At 32.5% G+C, this 19,335-nt stretch overlaps 1 long non-coding RNA gene across 1 annotated transcript in view; it reads left to right on the top strand.

Annotated features, from left to right (window-relative positions):
• LOC129397631 (uncharacterized) overlaps positions 1 to 18,678 on the top strand; it is a 97,048-nt gene extending 78,370 nt beyond the window's left edge. The window contains exon 3 of the long non-coding RNA XR_008625228.1: positions 18,494 to 18,678. This is a non-coding gene — a long non-coding RNA (uncharacterized LOC129397631). The remainder of the gene's footprint in view (positions 1 to 18,493) is intronic.
• Positions 18,679 to 19,335: the final 657 nt, after the last annotated feature.

The raw sequence follows: 19,335 nt of genomic DNA, 5'->3' as shown, positions 1-19,335 counted from the left end.
TATAGATTAGGTATACCTGATCTAGAATTTCATCAGACAAATGAAAATACATAGTACATATTTTGTATTTTATTCAACATCATGTTCTTAATATTAATTCATTTGTTAATTAATAAATCATTCCTTTTTACTATTTTCCATAAAATGAATTCATCAAAATTTGCTTATTTGTTCAGTTATTTATAGACATTTGGGGATTATTTTTTCTAGGTTTTTTTTTTGTAAGGTGAATAAAAATAAAATTAGGAATAATTGTATATATAATTTTGTAGATAAACGGTTTCACTTATTTTAGATAAACTTGTAAAAGTGAAATGTCTGGGTCATAGTGTATTTTAACTTTGTATCTTACAAGCTGTATTTTTAAGGTGCTTCCAACATTTTACATAATTACTACTAGTGTATTAGAGTTCAAATTTCTATATGTCTTAATAATGGTGTAATCTTTTTACTTTGGCTATCCTTGTGGTTATGACAGTGATCATTGTAGTTTTCGTTTTCATTTTCCTGAGTAAATACTTTAGTTTTCATTTTCCTGATGGGTAAAGACTTTGAACACGTTCTCATTTCTTTATGAAATATTTTTTAAGTATCTGCTCAAGTGTCTGCTCAGTTTTAAATTGCTATATTTAGTTCTAAATATTTATAGCAAGAATTCTTTATATATTTTCTATACAAGTTCTTTGTTAGATAAATATATTGGGAATATATTTTTCTTGATTATTGGCTTTCTCTTCCATTTTCTTAATAGGCTATCTTTATGGACAGGGTATTTTTAAAATGGAAGTTCAATTTTAAATTATTGTTTCCCTTTTACATACGTGAACTTTTTGTCCTAAGAAAACTTTGCTGACCCAGCTTATGAATACATTCTGCTAGCTTTTCATCTAGAAGATTTTTAGTTTTAACTTTCACATATAAATTAAAATCTGGCTTACTGGGCCGGGCACGGTGGCTCACACCTGTAATCGTAGCACTTTGGGAAGCTGAGGCAGGCAGATCACAAGGTCAAGAGATCAAGACCATCCTGGCCAACATGGTGAAACTCTGTCTCTACTAAAAATACAAAAATTAGCTTGGTGTGGTGCCACACACCTGCAATCTTAGCTACTCGGGAGGCAGGAGAATCGCTTGAACCCGGGCGGCGGAGGTTGCAGTGAGCAGAGGTCACACCACTGTACTCCAGCCTGGCGACAGAGCAAGACCCTGTCTCAAAAAAAAAAAAAAATCTAGGTTATTAACTTTGCATCCTGTTTTCTACTATATTAACTTACAATTCTATTAGCTTTGTTGTATTATTAATTATTTACAATAACTATTTTTTGCAAACAGTTGCATTTTTTTATTTTCAATTTTCATAAATATTCTTTTTTATCACATTTTTGAATAAAGTCCTCAAGGGCCATGTTAAATTTACCATTTTGCCTTTTCATAGGGGAGGAACATTTAAAACTTCACCACTTTACCATTAATGATGAGAAATTAATTTTATACTTCCAATTTGCTGAGAGTTTTTATCCAGAATACATATATAATTTTTGGCAAGTTTTTTTTCTTCATTTACATAGATGGTGTATTTTTTCACTAGCTTTTTAATGTGTTGATTTACATTGGTTGATTTTCAAATGTTAAACCAACCTGTCATTCCTGGAGTTAGTTCTGGTAGTGTTATATTTTATATATTACTGGCTTCAATTTGCTGATATTTCTTGAGAATTTTTCAATTTAAATCCATGAATGATATGAATCTATAACTTTATTTATCAGTAATGTTTTTGGAAATTTTTGAAAGCTGGATTAGATGCTTTAGGAAGCATTCACTTCTCTTCTAATTAATCAATGATTTTACTTAAATATTTGAAATAATTTACTAATTGAGCAATCTGGGCTTGGAATTTTTGTGGAAAGATTTTAAATTATAAATTAAAAAAACAATATAGGGGTATTCAAAGCTTATATTTTGTCTTTTGATAGTTTCGGTAACCTGTATTTTCCAAGAAAATGATCTTCTAAATCCCAAATATTATCAAAACTTACTGATGCTGTTTATAGTTATGAATTCATTATATATTTAATATGTATAGAAACTGTAGTAATGATCATGTTTTAATTTCTGTTGCTAAAAATGTTAATGTCTTTTTCTTGATCAGTCTTGTTATTTGTCTATCAATTCCATTAATCTTTTTAAATATCCAACTCTGTCTTTTACTAATTTGAATTCTATTTCATTGATTTTTGCTATTCTTTTCTTTCTTCTAAAAACTAATTTGTTCTTAAATTTTTTTAATATAGTTTTCTGGCTACTTTAATTTGCTCATCTGGCGCTTAAGTGGAAAATTTAGCTCACAGATTTTATACTTTCCCCTTTTTTTTTTTAATAATGTAAGCCTTTAAAGCTATACATTTTCCTCCACGCAAATATTTAATTTTATCCCCTAATAATTTTGATGTATTGTACTTTGTCATTCAACTGGAAATAATTTCAATTTTCCCTTGTAATTTATTTTTTTAACCAGTAGTTCTAGTTAGGAGAATATTGCTTTATTACTAAATATTTTGGGGAATAACTATGTATCTTTTTTATGTATCTAATTTAATTTTGTTGGGCTAATAGTAGATACTATGTATGATTTCAAAACTTTGAAATGTATTCAGTTAATAATTTGCATATATTATAGCTCTATGGTGATCTGTAAATATTAATTAGACTAATTTAGTTGGTTGTGTTGTTCAAATCTACAATAATATATTTTTGTCTACTTGCCTTATCAATTATTGAGAGATGGATGTCAAATTCTTCACTATTATTACAAATGTATACTTTTCTTTCTTTAGTGCTGCCAATTTTGCTTTCATGAATTTTGATGCTCTGTCATTTAGTATATATTTAGAAAAATTCAATTGACCATTTTATCTTTATGAAGTGCCCTTTTTTATCTCTGGCAATACTCCTTGTACTGCAGTTTGGTTTGTCTAATGCTAATATGGCCACATTAACTTTTTGAGTTTATATTTTGCATGCTGTATCTTTTTCCATTATGTTATCTGAACTTTTCCATGACTTTATATTTTAAAATGCATCTATTGAAAGCATGTTGCATATTGCTTTTATTTTTAAGTCTTACAAGTTATGTCCTTTTTAAAAACATGCAGTCCATGTCATACAATTTAATTACTGTCTTTAAAATTCAGCTACTTTTGCTACATGTTTCATAATTATTTCTTCTGTTCTTTGTCTCCTTATCTCCCTTTTCTGTCATTGCTTGGATTAATTGAAGGCTTACAGTTTTTCATTTGATCTAACTTGTTGTATTTTTTCTATACTCTTTTATGGTGTGCACTAGAAGGAATGAGTTGTTTAGCTGCAGGAACAGTGGTACTAAGAATAGTAGTACTCTGAATTTTATAAGGTTTTAATTATGTTTATAAAAAGCATACAATTTCTCAACTAACAAGATGTTGGTATGACATTAACTGCTATTTTAAGTAAAATATATTTAATTAAGATTTTTTAAAAAGCAAAGGAAAAGTAAAACAGAACTTAAGCTCATCCAATCAGAAGGAGCCAACAATCTTATACTTACATAACTAGAGACTTGAGTAAGGTGAAAAACAACAAAAAAAGCAACTTTATAACTGCAACCAATCAAATAATTGTTAAATTTGGCTTCTTCTTTTTCTCAATAAGAAAAAGAGTGGGGGAGGAATAGTAGTACTAAGCAATATGAGAACATGAGATCTGTGGTTAGATGTCTTTCATTAATTTTATAAAGTTCACAGGCATTACTGCTTCAAGTATTTCTTGCATTTTATTTTTCTTTCTTTCTCTGTTTTTATATCAGTTATGTCTATATTGCAGTTTTAAAAATTGTTCTGTCATTCTTTGATGTTATGTTCTGTTTTTTCATTTTTTTTCTTTTTACATTTTATTCTGGGCACTTTTTACTGACATATCATCAAGGTCACTGATTCTTTCCTTGGTCATTTCCAGTCTAATATGCATCCATCTAAGACATTCTAAATTTTCTTACAATGCTTTTCATATGTAGAATTTTCTATTGATTCTTTCTTAAAATTTCCATTTCTTGACTCACATTACCCATCTGTTCTGTCTTATAATAGTAAACTTTTTCTATGACAGCACTTAGCATATTAACTATAGTTATTTTTAGGTTGTCTGTCTGATAACTTCAACATCTGTGTCAAATCTGAGTCAGGTTCTTGTCTTTGTTTTCTCTCTTCAGGCTTTTTCCTCAGGGCCTAGGGCATGACTCATGTTTTTTGCCAGAAACCAGGTATGTTCATCGGATAACAGAAACAAAGTATAATGTTTCTCTAATGTGAGAATTTGTGTTAATTTAACTAGAAGTTGGGCTTTGTTTCTTGGTCTCTGCAATTTACATGGCAGAGGCTTTAAATTTTTCTGCTGTTCTTTTTGCCACTCCTGGTGACTTTGGCCTTCTTAACTATTCCTTATTAGAAAGAGTCTGTATCTTGCAACTTCTTCAGCTCTTACCCACTATTATTAAATACATGAGCTCTGGTGGTGTAATGTTAACACGTGAGGGAGGAAGGCTTTTTATAACCTTAAAATTTATCTCAGTCTTTTGTACGTTGTGTCTCTGGCCTGTGACCTGTGTAAGTTTTTTTTCTTGTGTATCTTTTTTCCCTTCTTATCTGATATAGGAATGCTGGTGGGGGCTAGGGTGGAAAGAATGACCTTCTATTAAGGCTCTAGAAAACTCTGGTACAGGCTTCTTCAGGATAGTAGGCCTTTGTTAATGTCATGGTGTTAATTCACAAGGATTACTCCTTTTGTCCCCCTTCTATAGTCATGGGGAGATCTTTCTCGCATCTTCGCCATGGTGGGTTGAACATAAATCTTATGAAAGTAAGGGGTCCTCTGAAGGCTACAGCCCCTAGAATTTTCTCATATTCAATGTAGCCCACACTCACCCGCCAATTACTTATCAAAACTACTATTCATTTGGTTCCAGTGGCTTCTGCTCCATGTAAAGAGATCTTGACTATTACTTTAGGTTCACTTGTTTCTCCAGATTTCAGGATAGCAGTTCGTCCTGCTACCTCAATTATCTGATGGATATTAGAAGCATTATTGATTTTTAGTTTGTTCAGCTATGATTGTTCCATAAGGAATGGAGTGATGTCTTCAAAGTTCTTTGTATAATGGAAATAAAACTAAGAACTCCTGCTATTAGCTTTTTTGAGCCAAATTATTAATTATATCTCATATATTAAGAGTAAGTTTCTTTTCTACTTGGCATCCTGTCAAGAGATTTTTGAAGAGCGAGTTACAAACAGGTGTTTTTGTTTGTTTGTTTATTTTTGTTTGTTTTACAAGGTGGTTTAGAAAGTCTTAATCTTGGTAAGAAACTTTCAGTCTCACTTCCCAATCATTCAGTGGCTTAGGTGTCTTTTTGGCCATCTTGGTCTTCATGGGTTTGGTTTTCTCTGGTGCTAATTCTGCAGGTTCACAGAATGCAAGATTTGTGTAGGCATGACTTCTTCCACCTAGATTTTAAAGGATGTTGTAGATAGTCTTGGGCCAGGCAGAGACTTCTCACAGGAAAGGAGCCACTGTGGAAAGTCCCCACTAAGGCAATGTTTAGTAGATCCATAGAAGCAGGGCCACCCCAAGACACCAGAACTGTAGAGTTACCAGTGTGCAAAACCAATCTGAGGGAGCTGCAGGCAGAAGACACTAAACTGTGAGAGATACAGTGTGGCCTGTCTTCAGCAAACCCATAAAGGCAGGACTGTGAAAGGTTTTGGGGCCCAATCCTCACCCCACTAGAATATAGGATACAGAGTCAAAAAAGATTGTTTTCCAGCCTTAAGACTTAACGTTGTTTTCCTCATTGGGCTTTGGACTTATTAGGGACCACTTTCTTCTTGTGTATTTCTCCCTTTATGAATAGGAATGTCTATTTTATGCTTGTCCCACCATTGTATATTGGGAGCACATATCTTGTTAATTTCACAGGTTCATAGCTGAAGAGAAATTTATTTTAGGATGAATTATGACTTAAGTCTTACCCATATCTAGCTTAGACATGACTCTGGCCTTTGGACTTGTATATTGATGCTGGAATGAGTTAAGACTTCTGAGACTATTGGAATGGAATGAACGTATTTTGCGTTGTGAGAAGGATGTGAATTTTGGGAACCAAGGTCAGTATACTATGGTTTGAAGGTATCCCCAAAGGTTCATGTGTTGGAAACTTAATTTCCAATGCAACAGCATTTGAAAGTGGGGCTTAATAAGACATGATAAGGTTATGAGGTTTCTGCATTAATGAAAGAGTTTGTCTTTATTGAGGGAGTGAGTTAGTTGCATGCTCTCTTGTCTTTGCAAGCCTTCTGCTATGGTCTGATGCAGCATGAAGGCCCTTGCCAGATTTTGGCACTTTGATATTGGACTTCCCAGCCTCCAGAACTGTAAGAAATATCTTCCTTTATTATTTAAGAGATAGAGTCTCACTCTGTCACCCAGACTGGAGTACAGTGCCACAACATAGCTCACAACAATCTCAAACTCCTGGGCCCAAGCTATCCTCCTACCTCAGTCTTCCAAGTAGCTGGGACTATAGATCTGAGTCACCATGCCCGGAGAATTAAAATACATTTTTTGAGGAGGTAGAGATGGGGTCTTGCTATGCTTCTCAGACTTGTCTCAAACTCCTGTCCTGAAGCGATCATCCTGCCTTGACCCCCCCACCAAAAGTGTTGGGATTACAGGTGTGAGCCACCACACCTGGCCATAAATTTCTTTTTTTAATAAATGACCCAGTCTGTGGTATTTTGATATAGCAACACAAAACAAAGATAATCATTGACTTGGTTAATTGAAGTCTGTTCAAAACTACTCTATACACATCATTAATTTTAGAAGACACAATTTCTGACTCCTGCTTCGAAGGTTATCTTCAGACCCAAGACTTAATCCAAACAAGCGGAAGTGGTGTAGTGTGGATATAGTCAAGCACTTCTACCCAGTATGGACCTAATTACTGGATTAAACATACTTTGTCAGATGGCAGTTTCTCTTGCCCAATAAATATAAGGAGCCATCTCTGACTTATGTCTAATTGTTCTGGGATCAAGTTTCTCCAACCAGAGTTCTTTTACCAGTATCTTAATCTACATTCCTAAGAAAAATGTTCTGAGATGAAAATGACCTTTATAATCTAAGAAACACATCTTACTTTAAGACTTCCCCCCATTAATAAAATGTCCTTTCTTATCAAAAAAGTAGAATTTCAAGTTGAATTTAAATTTAGAAATCATGCAGTGTAACCTACATTTCACATTCAAATTTTTGTTACAATATCCCTAAAATGTAAACTGCTGGCTTCTAGTAAAGGAAAATGTGCGACCTTCAGAAACACATAAAGCAAGGTATTTCCAAGGTAGAAGATGCAAAGAACTGTGAATCTGAGATGTCCAGTTAATTTTGTTGCAGCACAAAATAAAATCCATTCAGAATATATCCACATTTATTTATCCCCACTGCACAGACCTACCCCAAGCCACTATCTGCAAATTTCCTATAATTTTGGGATAACTTTTGACAGAACCTTCTCTGCTCTGTCCCAGCTCTTATCCTTTCTCCCTGCAATAGAGAGAGCAATCTCATTAAAAAACCTAATTAGATATTTTTATCTTACCTGCTTAAAATTCTTCAATGAGGTTCTATGGAACATGAACAAAATTCAAACTGATCTTGAAACGAAATTTAAACTCTTCGCCATGTTCTACAAAGTCTCTGCATAGTCTTCAGTTTCAACATACTCCCCAGATTCCTATATTTTACCTATGTGGGCCATAATTTCCTCAGACACACCAGCCCCTTCCTCAGCAGAATACCTTTGCATATGTCATTCCCTCATATTTAAGTATAATTTTCCTCCAGATTTCTGCTTATTTCTGCTCCAGAGAGTCTCTGACTACCGTCTGACTAGAAAATTATTTTAATAGTTTTCTACCTCATCCTATATTGTTCCTAGCCCAGGACTCTATTCATTTTCTTCATAGCCCATGTCCTAATTTATTATTATAAAAGGATAAGTGAACACGTTTTTGAAATGATATGTTTTGCCCTTTAGACTTTGAACCCATGAAACCATGTTGGCAGATAAATATCTAATTTATTATTATTATTTAACCACCATAGTATCAGAGCACAGGAAAGTGCCTGGCAAGTGATAGACATTTACTAAATATTTGTTGAACCAGCTTTGCAATTATTTTGATTAAAAATATGTAATGTGCAAGGAAGTATTAATAATTGTGTTCAATAGTGTAAAATCGAGTTCATATCTATAAGTAGCTCCTTGGTGAACAGTTGTAAATTCATAACTTATAAAATTATTGCAATTATTAGGTATCTATATACAGAACAATGCTAAGGACAAAAATATTGCTTGACTTACATGTTAATATTTATCTTATCATTCAAAAGATTATAGTTTAGTTTCTTTTTTTGTTCTGGTCAATCAACAAACAAGGAGTAAGCTTCTAGATTCCCCATGGCATATAGAAGGAGTTTTAGTTCCTTTTTTTCTTATCCTTGGTACTGAATTCTAGAAGATGGTCTCAATCTTTAATGAAAGTTTGACAACGTATTTCAAATCACTGTTCCTCAAAACTCCTTAGTCTTCAGGCATAATACGTCTTCACCTTGTGATAGGAAGAAGAATTCATTATCTTTATTTTGGCCATATTAACTTTGAAATATTATTATATATTCAAATTAAGTTGTCAAGTCACATTGGATATGTAAATCTATTTCTCAGAAGAATTGTTAATGGCACAAATAGCTATTAGTGTTACCTATTATTAAACTGAGAAAATAATTTTACTTGTCATTTCACAATCAGATCATATTATTATTATATGTATGTTTTTATAAAACAAATTAAGATTTTGTTTTAATAATATAGTTACTGCTTTCTAAAAAATAGTCAATTAACATTCTTATTGTGTGTGTGCCTATTGTAAATAATGCATTTAAAAAATAGTGTTTTAAAACTCATGTAAAAATTGTGGATATTTATTTTGGTCTACTTTTTATACTCATTATTTAAGTAGTATTTGTTTGGAGATTACCAGGTTTCTTATATACTCACACTATTTGCAAACAATGAGAATATTGTTCTTTCTTTTTAAATATTTTTATCTTACATTTTTTATTAAATTGCATTATCTATACCTCAGATCTATTCAAATATTTTAAATTCTACATCTAATAATCTCATTACATAGATCTCTTGAGGTCTGTTTTTATTATTTGTTTTTCCCTTAGTATTCTCATTATCTTATCACCATATATTTTGTTCTTTCTTGAATTATGAAAATTTTATATGAAAAATTATGAGATAAATTTGAAACTTGGAATGTTACTATCTTTTGTCAAAGATTATCTCCTTGACCAAACTCTAGCCAGGCTCCTCTGAGTCCTCTAAGGTCCCTTCTGAGGCCTCAGAATTGATCTATTAAGACTTGAAAAAAACACTAATGTAATTTCTAACAGCTGAAGGCTGAGTTCTTAGGATAATCATAGCTCCCCCTTAAAGTGCATGCCAGAGAAAATTCAGGGCTGCCGAAAGAGTTTATTGTTTGTTCTAGCCAAGACCTGAAGATAGGGCCCCTGTCTTCCAGTCCCTGGAGGGGCAGGAGTCTAACTTCTATAAGCTCCAATTAACAAATGCCAGTGGATTTCACATGAACCTACACCCCTCCTTCCCAATTTTTAGAAGTTTTCATTCTCTTACCTCTACTACTCCTTTGCTTGCCTCACTTCCTATTTTCTCATTGTTCCTATAAAATGCGAAGTCACTTAAGTACAAATTGAACTTGAGTTCAGTTCACACTAGATTCTTTTCCTTATAACATTACTGATTACAATAGTATAGTACTGAGTAAAATCTATTCTTACTACTCTAACTAGTGTCCAGATTTATCTTTGACACTCTCCAGGAATGATTTACATTTGCTTCTATTAAGTGACCAGGCTTATGCAATTTTCTTACAGCAGTTTCAGGGATTGAGATAATGTGAAACTGAGTTTTGACCCTATTAAGGCCAATTTCCTTTGCTTACCCTCATTCTTGGATATAGCTTGTCAATTTTTGGTTCTCTGTCTGTTCCAGTTTTGTCTTTTGACCACTTCATTTGGAATTGGCAGATTCTTCTAGAGGAAGTCTGAGGCACTGGGTTTGTCTCTTTGTTTCCTTCTTCTGTCAGATATTGGCCCCTTTTCTTCATGGTCACCTTAGCTCCCCAATCTTTTTAAAGTAGATTTTTTTTTAACAGTTTTAATCATTTTCTTCATAGGTGTTTATGAGGATTGAAAAAATTAATTTTCACAGGTTAGGTGACTTCCCAGAATATAACACTAAACTATTAACGCCATATTTTCTTGGCTTATAAAAATCATTATACATTTGTAATTATAATAATTGAATAAATATAATTATAATAGAATATGATATATAATTAGTCTACTAGTAATACTAGACAATTAGTGCTTTACTTTCTAGTGCCTCATGGCTTCTACAAATTGTTATGTATTTTTTCTTCTTGTTCCTTTACTGTCTATTCCCCTTAATTTGTCACACCTTCACATTCCTTAGGAAAGTAGATCAGGGTGGTTAAGTTAATTTTTATCCAGATAAAATGGAATTAATTTATAGTACCTGCAAGATAATGGAAAGCCAGCCTGTAGATCTTTGAGCTACAATGTTCCAATAAGCTTGGCCTTGGTAATCAGTATTGCATGATATAAACAGAATGCCTTATGCTCAAAAGCACCTCTGCATGGCTTGTTAAATGTGACGTGGATTTATATCTCCCCGGAAGACACTTGGCAGAACTACCTTCTCTTACATGTAGGTATATATTGTCGTGTAAAACAATGTATGCTTTTGTACAAGAGCGTCATTAAAAGACATGGGCATGAAAGACAAGGTCCCTCTAGGCTGACATAGTGCCGTCTGCCACCAATCAGGTACACAACTTTCTGTTAAATGTTCAGCAAGCCAAGCCACTACCCTGAAGCTTCCATTTATTATTTCAGTTTCTCCCACTTAAATATAAATAGCCATCAAAAGATTACCAAACATCTGAAGAAAATTTAACACAAAAAACAAAGCCAAAAAGGAAAAGAAAAACAATATATTTTGGATAAAACAAAAAACAATATAGAGAGCTAAGGAAAAAAAAATTAAAAAGGAATTAACATCCTCTGAAAAATCAGAGCAGATCTCTGATACATGGAAAGAAAACAAGTCCAGACAAGTTGAAATGGAGAAGTTTGTTCCAAGGACCAGCAGTCCCAACTGAGGACAAAGAAGAATATTAGTAACAAAAAGGGAAAATCTATAAATTTAATAGTATAAGTCCCCGAGAATCCTTCCCATAAATGTGTTTGTGAATTCCAGCTACCAGGGTTATCCCTTTAGGCAGAAGTATAAAAAACAAAGAAACAATGGGGTTTTGTTGTTGTTACTGAGTCAGTAATTTGCAGGAAAAGGCCAAGGCTTCCTTTATTTTGAAAACTACAGCTGGACCAACTGGACAGGCTACTCAGGCTTTTTTTTTTCTTTTCTGGGTACGAAGTAGGTATGTGTTTTTCTGTATCTGTGTGCATTTACCCCCATCTGTGTGATAAAATGCAAATCTAATTGTCGTGATGCCATGGCAAGGTATAAGCTGCTTTCACACTTCAAATATGGTTAAGATGTTGTTCCAAATATATATAAATCTGTTTTATTAAAATTAATCACTTCTTTGGAAAATGTGAGTCTGAAGTATTTTGAATGTCCAATAAACTGAAGAAAGTCACTGGAAACCTGTATTGACAAATATTTTTTTAAAAAAGAAAAGAGCATGCAGGACGAAGATTTTCAGAAAATTCCTAAACAAAGCTTACATTTCAATACTAAGCTCTAGTTTTTATTTACGTTAGTAAAGAAAATTAAATATAAAAATCATTTTGATTATTATCAAGATTACATAACTCCACAACCATAAAATAAAATTTTCTGAGGTTTCTGGGCTAAACGTAAATTTAGAAGTCACTAAGTCCTACTCTCAAAAAGCTGGATTTCAGAGAAAGTAAATGACTTCCTAGAATCCCATACTTCTTATGACAAAGCCCAAACAGAATCTAAATTCTTATATAATCCTAATCACATGGCTTTTTCAAATCATCAGGATATTTCAATAACACTTTCTGTTTGAAAAACTGAAATACTACTGTTTCTTTATTAGACTTGGTTTCAGATTTCCACTCCTTTACTCAAACGTCACTAGGAAAATAATATTTTAGAGTTTTTAGTATGTAAAGTTGAAGTCTTTTTACATTTTGTGTTTTATGTATTTGTGAAATTTATTTCTTAAGATGCATCTTAGTCTGTTCATGTTACTACAGTAGAATAACCTCAGGTGGGGAAATTATAAAGAATAGAAGTTTATTTTTTCGCACTTCTGGTGGTCAGGGAGTGGATTCAGTTGTCTGGTGAGGGCTGTATCCTCCAGAGGGAAGGAACACTGTATCCTCACATGGTGGAAGGTGGAAGGGGAAGCCAGTTGAACGTTGCATGAAGTCTCTTTAATGAGGGCCTTAAACCCATTCACAAGGGAGGAGCCTCATGGCCTAATCATCTTTTGAAGGCCTCCCCTCTTAATGCTATCACATTCGCAACATCTGAATTTTGCAGGGGACACATTCAAACCACAGCAGGATGCAATATGAAAGATCTTTGCTTATGGTCGAGGACTCTATAGATTTCATTTTTGTTGTTGTTATTTTGTAATTCATCTATTCATTCAGTGATGACTTTCTGAAGGCCTCGTGTTGGATAGTATGAATATCAAAATAAATTAGGCATGACACACACCCCAGTGAGCTTTCAATCTATTAGAGGGAAACTGACACATAAACTGTAAATACAATACTAAGATTCTGGAGTCACTGTAGAAGTAAACAGTGGGTACAGTTGTATACAAAGGAAAGAGTGGTAAATTGTATCTCTGGAATCCAGGAAAAACCTCACAGAGGTTATATGACTTTACTCTTGAACAATGAGTAGGCTTTACTCATAGAGATAAGGTGACATAGGGATTGTGGTGATGGTGGGGGTAAGGGGTGGTGGTGGGAGAAGTTGAAACAAAAAGACCATTCTTAGCAAAAACAAACTTTAGAACTGCAAGTATTTTGATATGGTTAGAGAGTGATATCTGATGAGAATTTCAGTAAGGGATGATGTTAGAGGCAGAACTTGACGCCTCCTTCGTCATTATTTAGGTGATTGAATATGTTGTTTTTCTCCTATAGGTAAAAGTGAGTAACTGAAGCAAGAAGTAGAATATTTATATTTTATAAATATATAAAATATATTAACAGTGAATTGAAGGGGATAAATATTTAATTTTAAAATACTGGGCAATTATTCTAGCCTCTAATCCTTAAAATTAATGCCATCATGGGTGGGAATGCAAAAGTCTGAGTATATGCACTTGCTTTAGTGGGTGTAGATCAGGAAGTGGTAGTCACATACAGGATTTGGGAAGAAAGAATTATGGTCAATTTTCTACATCACTGGTTTCCTGAGGAATAGAATACTGAAAATTTGGCTGTTTGGGAAAGGAGAAAGTTGTAGTTTCAGTTAAATGAATTTTAGGGAAAATTAAAAATGTTGATTAGAGAGTTGCATATATAGGTGAAACCCAGGAAAAGAATTATCTGGAAAATAGAAGTCACCCTAGTTGTACATACATATGGGAAGAAAAGAGGAGCAATATACAATTCTAGGATATATTTCTACTTAAAAATATTATTTAAAATATTGATAAAAAAGGACACTTAAATAGTACTAAAATATTCTTTAAAATATTGATAAAAATAGAACATTTTATTAGTACTAATAAAAATATTCTTTAAAATATTGATAAAAATAGGACATTTTATTAGTACTAATAAAAATATTCTTTAAAATAGTGATACAAAATAGGACATTTTGTTAGTACTAATAAAAATATTCTTTAAAATATTGATAAAAATAGGACATTTTGTTAGTACAAATAAAATCTAAATTTTTCCTGAGCTTCACAAATGTACTATAAAAAGTGGTTCATTTCCAATTTAAGTTTGCTGTATCTTTAAATAACTCCAATATTATTCCTCACTTCACTATTTATAAGAAAGGTCTATATTATAAAAACAGCCCTCCCCAAATCATTTTTAAAGCAGCAAGTGTTTGATTTTTACAAGCTATACACATTCAGAATCAATCTTTCTCTTTACATGAAAATGTTGCCTGGAGTCCCTAAAATATTCTCAATAAATCTTTAAATATTTGGTTAGAATTAGAAAATTATCTTGTCAAAAAACTTTACCAATTATCTTACCTAACTCTTCAAATAAACAAACACTTTGACATGTTGGTATTTTACTCCAATGGATTGCATTATTTATATGATTAAATAAATGAGTGGGTAATGGAACAGCATCATGCGCAAGATTTTTCTAAGGGTTTGGTAATAGTGAAGCAGCTATCTTCAAATGTTACTTATTTTTGTTGTTTTTTTCTTAGCGGAACAAGTCATATCCGTGTATCTTAGATTTGTTGCTCTACATCATTTCTGATGTAATGGAACATCAGATATGGTAGAACCATAAAAACTATGTAAACTGATACGAATTTCAGTATACTCACGATAAAGATACACTCTTATTGCGAGGTACACTCGCAATAAGAATCCATGCCTTATAGCTGGATCTACATCCATGATCAAATTATGTGTTTCAGTGTTTGTGTGGGTGATTTAAATCACAATAATCATGTTATACGTCATATGTCTCTTTCACAAAAGGTGTTTGGACAAGTTTTTTTTTTTTTTTAAGTCTTTTACATGAAATATCTTTTGTGGACATATATGTCTCATAATGAAGAAAAATATGTAGCATATCTAAAATGATGTTCAATTAAGCAATACTTATGAATAATATAAATCTTTTAAAAATAATATTTTAAAATGGCTAGGTGCAATGGCTCACACCCGTAATCCCAACACTTTGGGAGGCTGAGGCAGGGGGATCACTTGAGGCCAGGAGTTCAAGACGAACCTGGGCAACATGGCGAAAGCCCGTCTCTACTAAAAATACAAAAATTAGCTGGGCGTGGTGACATGAGCCTGTAGTTTCAGCTACTCCGGAGGCTGAGGTGGGAGGATCCCTTGAGCCTGAAAGGTGGAGGTTGCAGTGAGCCAAGATGACACCACTGCACTCCAGCATAAACAAGAGTGTGAAACTCTGTCTAAAATAATAATAATATAAAAAATGCAAAATATTTTTATGTTGTATTTCCTAAATCTCATATAGAATGAATAATATTATGATATCGAAATTTTTTTACATTCACATATTTTAAATTACTATATTATCATTATATATAGAAATTTCCTGTGTCATATTTCTGAGCTTTTAAATGTCATCTAAAAGCTCAATTGTCATTATGTTTATTCAACTAAATACTACCATTTTATACATCAGTTTTTCATATTAAAAGTAATAATTTTCAATTAAAACAGAAACTAGTACAAGCCAGACATAGTTATAATGGGCAAGAGTCAGGGTCAAGATGTGGGGGTGAAGGGCAGTGAGGCCAGGGCCAGGGGGAGTTATAACAGTTCTAACGTAATAAACAATTCCATTCAGATTCCATTTTATCTTTCTAGTCTACCTTCCAACACCTCCACTGTGAATGTCTGAGCACATTAGCTCAGAGTGAGCATATTTGTGTCGTGGAGAAGGATATCTGTCCTTTCAAGGACAGTTACTGAAAATATTTCCTGCTAAAACATTGACCAATACTACTCAACTTTAATTTAGTAGAGTAGCACTCTCTATTTGTATAGAAGCTGGGCACAAGGATTTGATGACTTTTCAGCCCAGTTTGGCTGTGAGTAACAGATAACTCAAAATAATAGTGCATTAACCAAAATAGAAGTTTATTGCTTTCTCACATAAACAATGTAAGGAAGGAAATTGAGGCTGTCGTGGAGGCTTGGGTGTTTGAAGTCCTCAGGCACCTGGGCTACTTCTATGATGTTACTTACCCTTGTGCAAATCCCATTCTCAGAGCAACACCATAGTCAAAGATGGCTGATTCAGCTCCAGCCGTCTTCTTTACATTCTAGGCAGTGGGAAGGAAGAAGAAACAATAAGAATATATATAAGATTTTCACCTTTAAAGAAGGTTTATGGAAGAAAATACAGGACATTTGCTGATTAAGCATCATCTCATTGGCCATGCCTAGATATGAAATGGAATGAGAAATGTAAACTCTTTTCAAAGTAGCCATGTATTTACTCATTCATTCTAAGAATGAGAGGACAAATATTAGGAAGAAAGCAGCAGTATGTACATAATGTTCCAAAATATTGAAAACACACAAACCAAACTATACATATTAAAATTATAAGAGTATTTAGTGAAAAGAAAGTGTTGTGCTGCTAAATAATCCATTAAGAAAGTGAATTTTGAGACAATAAACTATTACCTTAGCATATATACACATAACAAAGACTAGAATAACTTAATAATGTACACAATATTATTAAAACTAATTACTTCAAAGCAATCAAGCTGGAAATAGAAGTTCTCTATAATATAGCCATTAAGAACTCTGGCTTCTGAAGCAGATTTATTATCTTTGGAATCAGTTTCTAACATTCACAGCTATATATCTTGGGACATTTTATTTAACTTTTCTGTGTCCTTGTCTTCTTATATGTAAAAATTAGATTATAATATTTTGTATCTTATAGGGTTGTTATGAGGAATAAATGAATTAATGTATGTAGTGTTCTTAAAGTCATGCATAGCGTTTAATAAGAATTCAACAAATATTTGTTATATGCATATGAAAATAGTTTCATTGTACTTTATTTTTACTTACTAACATTTTAAATATATTAAAATTAATATCATATACATATATGAAGCTTATTATAAAGTATAGCAGACATTATGGTAAATAAAGCACGAGGTCATCATCTCCAAGACTGCTTAGGTGGAAGTTACTAATAATTTTCCATGGTTAATATTAAAAGCAAAAATTTATACCCATTTCTTGAACTTGCCTGAGTAATAGAGGACAGCAATATCTATGCTTGCTTAAGTATTATTAACTTATGTTTTACTGTGTAGAATCAATGCATTAGCTGAAGATTTGTGAAATGGTATTACAAATGTTGTAAGTGGTTGTAGCAAAATCACACACAGGAATTCATATCAGTGGCTGCATGATAAAAATACTAATTTTATATATGGTATGTTTAATATTTACCTGAGTTTTTAAGCGAAGGTAAGATTCAGAAGTGATGCCATAAATTCTGAAAAGTAGAAGTATTAAGAATTCCAGAAGAAACATGGCTATACACAGTTAATGATCATTACAATAATTCCACATCACTTATCCAGTTAATAATTCTTTTCATTAACAGGAAAAGTAAATACAACAATAACCCATGAGTCATCTGCATTTTATCACAGTCATTTAATATTGTTAATTGAAATAATGAACTCAATTTTGTCTCTGTTCAAAATTATAATTTCATGTAAAGAATTTCTTTTCCCTTCCTGTTTGGATCAGTGAGAGTAAAACATGCTTTCATAATCAGGACCTCACATAAGCCATTTCAAAATGGTGAAACAGAAGATATAAAATTAACTGTATAGAACAGTAAACAGACATAAGGGTTTGCAATTAACTATATGGATATAAATGAAAAATAAGTCAGACCAAGGAAATATCAGTTCCCCTCAATGATCAGAGAAATTCAACCTAAGCATTTTTTTCCTGAACTATTCAGAAAATTACAGTTCTCTAAGACTATTCCTGATGTGCTTGCAAAATAATTCTTTAAGAGCACAATCATTTGAGAGCTACCCAATGCAAACTGAGCTCTGCAACTATCCCCTGAATTCAGACTGTGAAGTCAACCAATTTAAATCATATCACCTCAGTTTTTTTTTTTTTTTTTTTTGCTGAGTAGATATTTTCTTCTCATCTTCTAACTGAGGAAAACTCTATAATTCATAGTTTTTAAATTGTTTAATAAAAGCTTTTAACAAGTAAGTTGCCTCAAACTGGTAGGCTGTGGATTTTGAAGAGTTGACAGTTAGGTTGATACTGCCTTCTCAGTTACTTGCCAGTGCTATATTTTAAGCAAATAATTGGATAATACTTTCTTTCCTCCAGAAGTCTCAGGATTTTACAGTGACATTCCCAGTGTCAGCAGTGGCTTCATCAACAGTTACGTAAAATGTGAGGATGCCACCAGGAAGTCCTGTTTCACACTTTAGAAAACGAATGTTAGTGGATGTGTGGGTATGTGGGTGTGAAAAAAATAGTCTGTGTATTGTAGCAAAATTTGTAATGGAATTTTTTTTTTTTAAAGAAGGATTCCCAGAATATCACACTATAAGCATTGGACAACCTAGAGATTTTGTGAAAAATGAACACTCTTAAGGAAGAAGGATTTTTTGCATCTGTTTCAGGTAAGGATGTCTTCTACTTCTAATGTGAAGTATATGCAATGGAGGACAAAAATTATTTTGCAGTCAGTAGATGATCTAGTGTCAAATCCAATCTTCTTATTCCTTGCAGGTAGACATTTTAGAGAGACCATATAAAGTTACAAGTACCATGAATAGATATAACGCTATACCAGGATTCTTAAATAAACATTCTATGAGAGAGAAAAAACCAGTGGCTTAAACTACACTAGGAATTAAATGTAACATTTAAAATTTTCTGTGCATACTGGACAAATGAATAAAGGAAACATGAGTATACCTTAAAACATATTTTTAAAAAACAATAAGTATGACAATATAAGCTTTGAATCTTACTACAGGCAATCACAACAATGATATTTAATGTAAGACTATAAAATAATTCACAGTATTAATTATCTTATAAATTCATATTTTTGGCATATGATTTTGTCAGCAGAAAATCTCTTCCTAAACTGTAGGATAAGAGATGACTTAATGTTCTTCCATTCATACTACAAAAGATAATATTCTCCATAAAATGTTTCTATTGTAGTTTATCAGGATGACTCCTAGCTCTCAAAATATCATCTTGCTCAATACTGGCTTCCATTTTCAGAGTAATTTCAAGTGTTAATCATAAGTAAAAATTATTACTTAGAACGATTATCTTTTTGAGAGCAGTGTAAAATAGCAGAAGCAGAGAAGCTTAATAAAAAAAGTTAACGAAAAGAAATTTATTTTTCAG

Source organism: Pan paniscus, chromosome 3 (genome assembly GCF_029289425.2).
Source record: "Pan paniscus chromosome 3, NHGRI_mPanPan1-v2.0_pri, whole genome shotgun sequence".
Taxonomy (NCBI): domain Eukaryota; kingdom Metazoa; phylum Chordata; class Mammalia; order Primates; family Hominidae; genus Pan; species Pan paniscus.
This window is presented reverse-complemented; position numbering and strand designations above follow the sequence as displayed.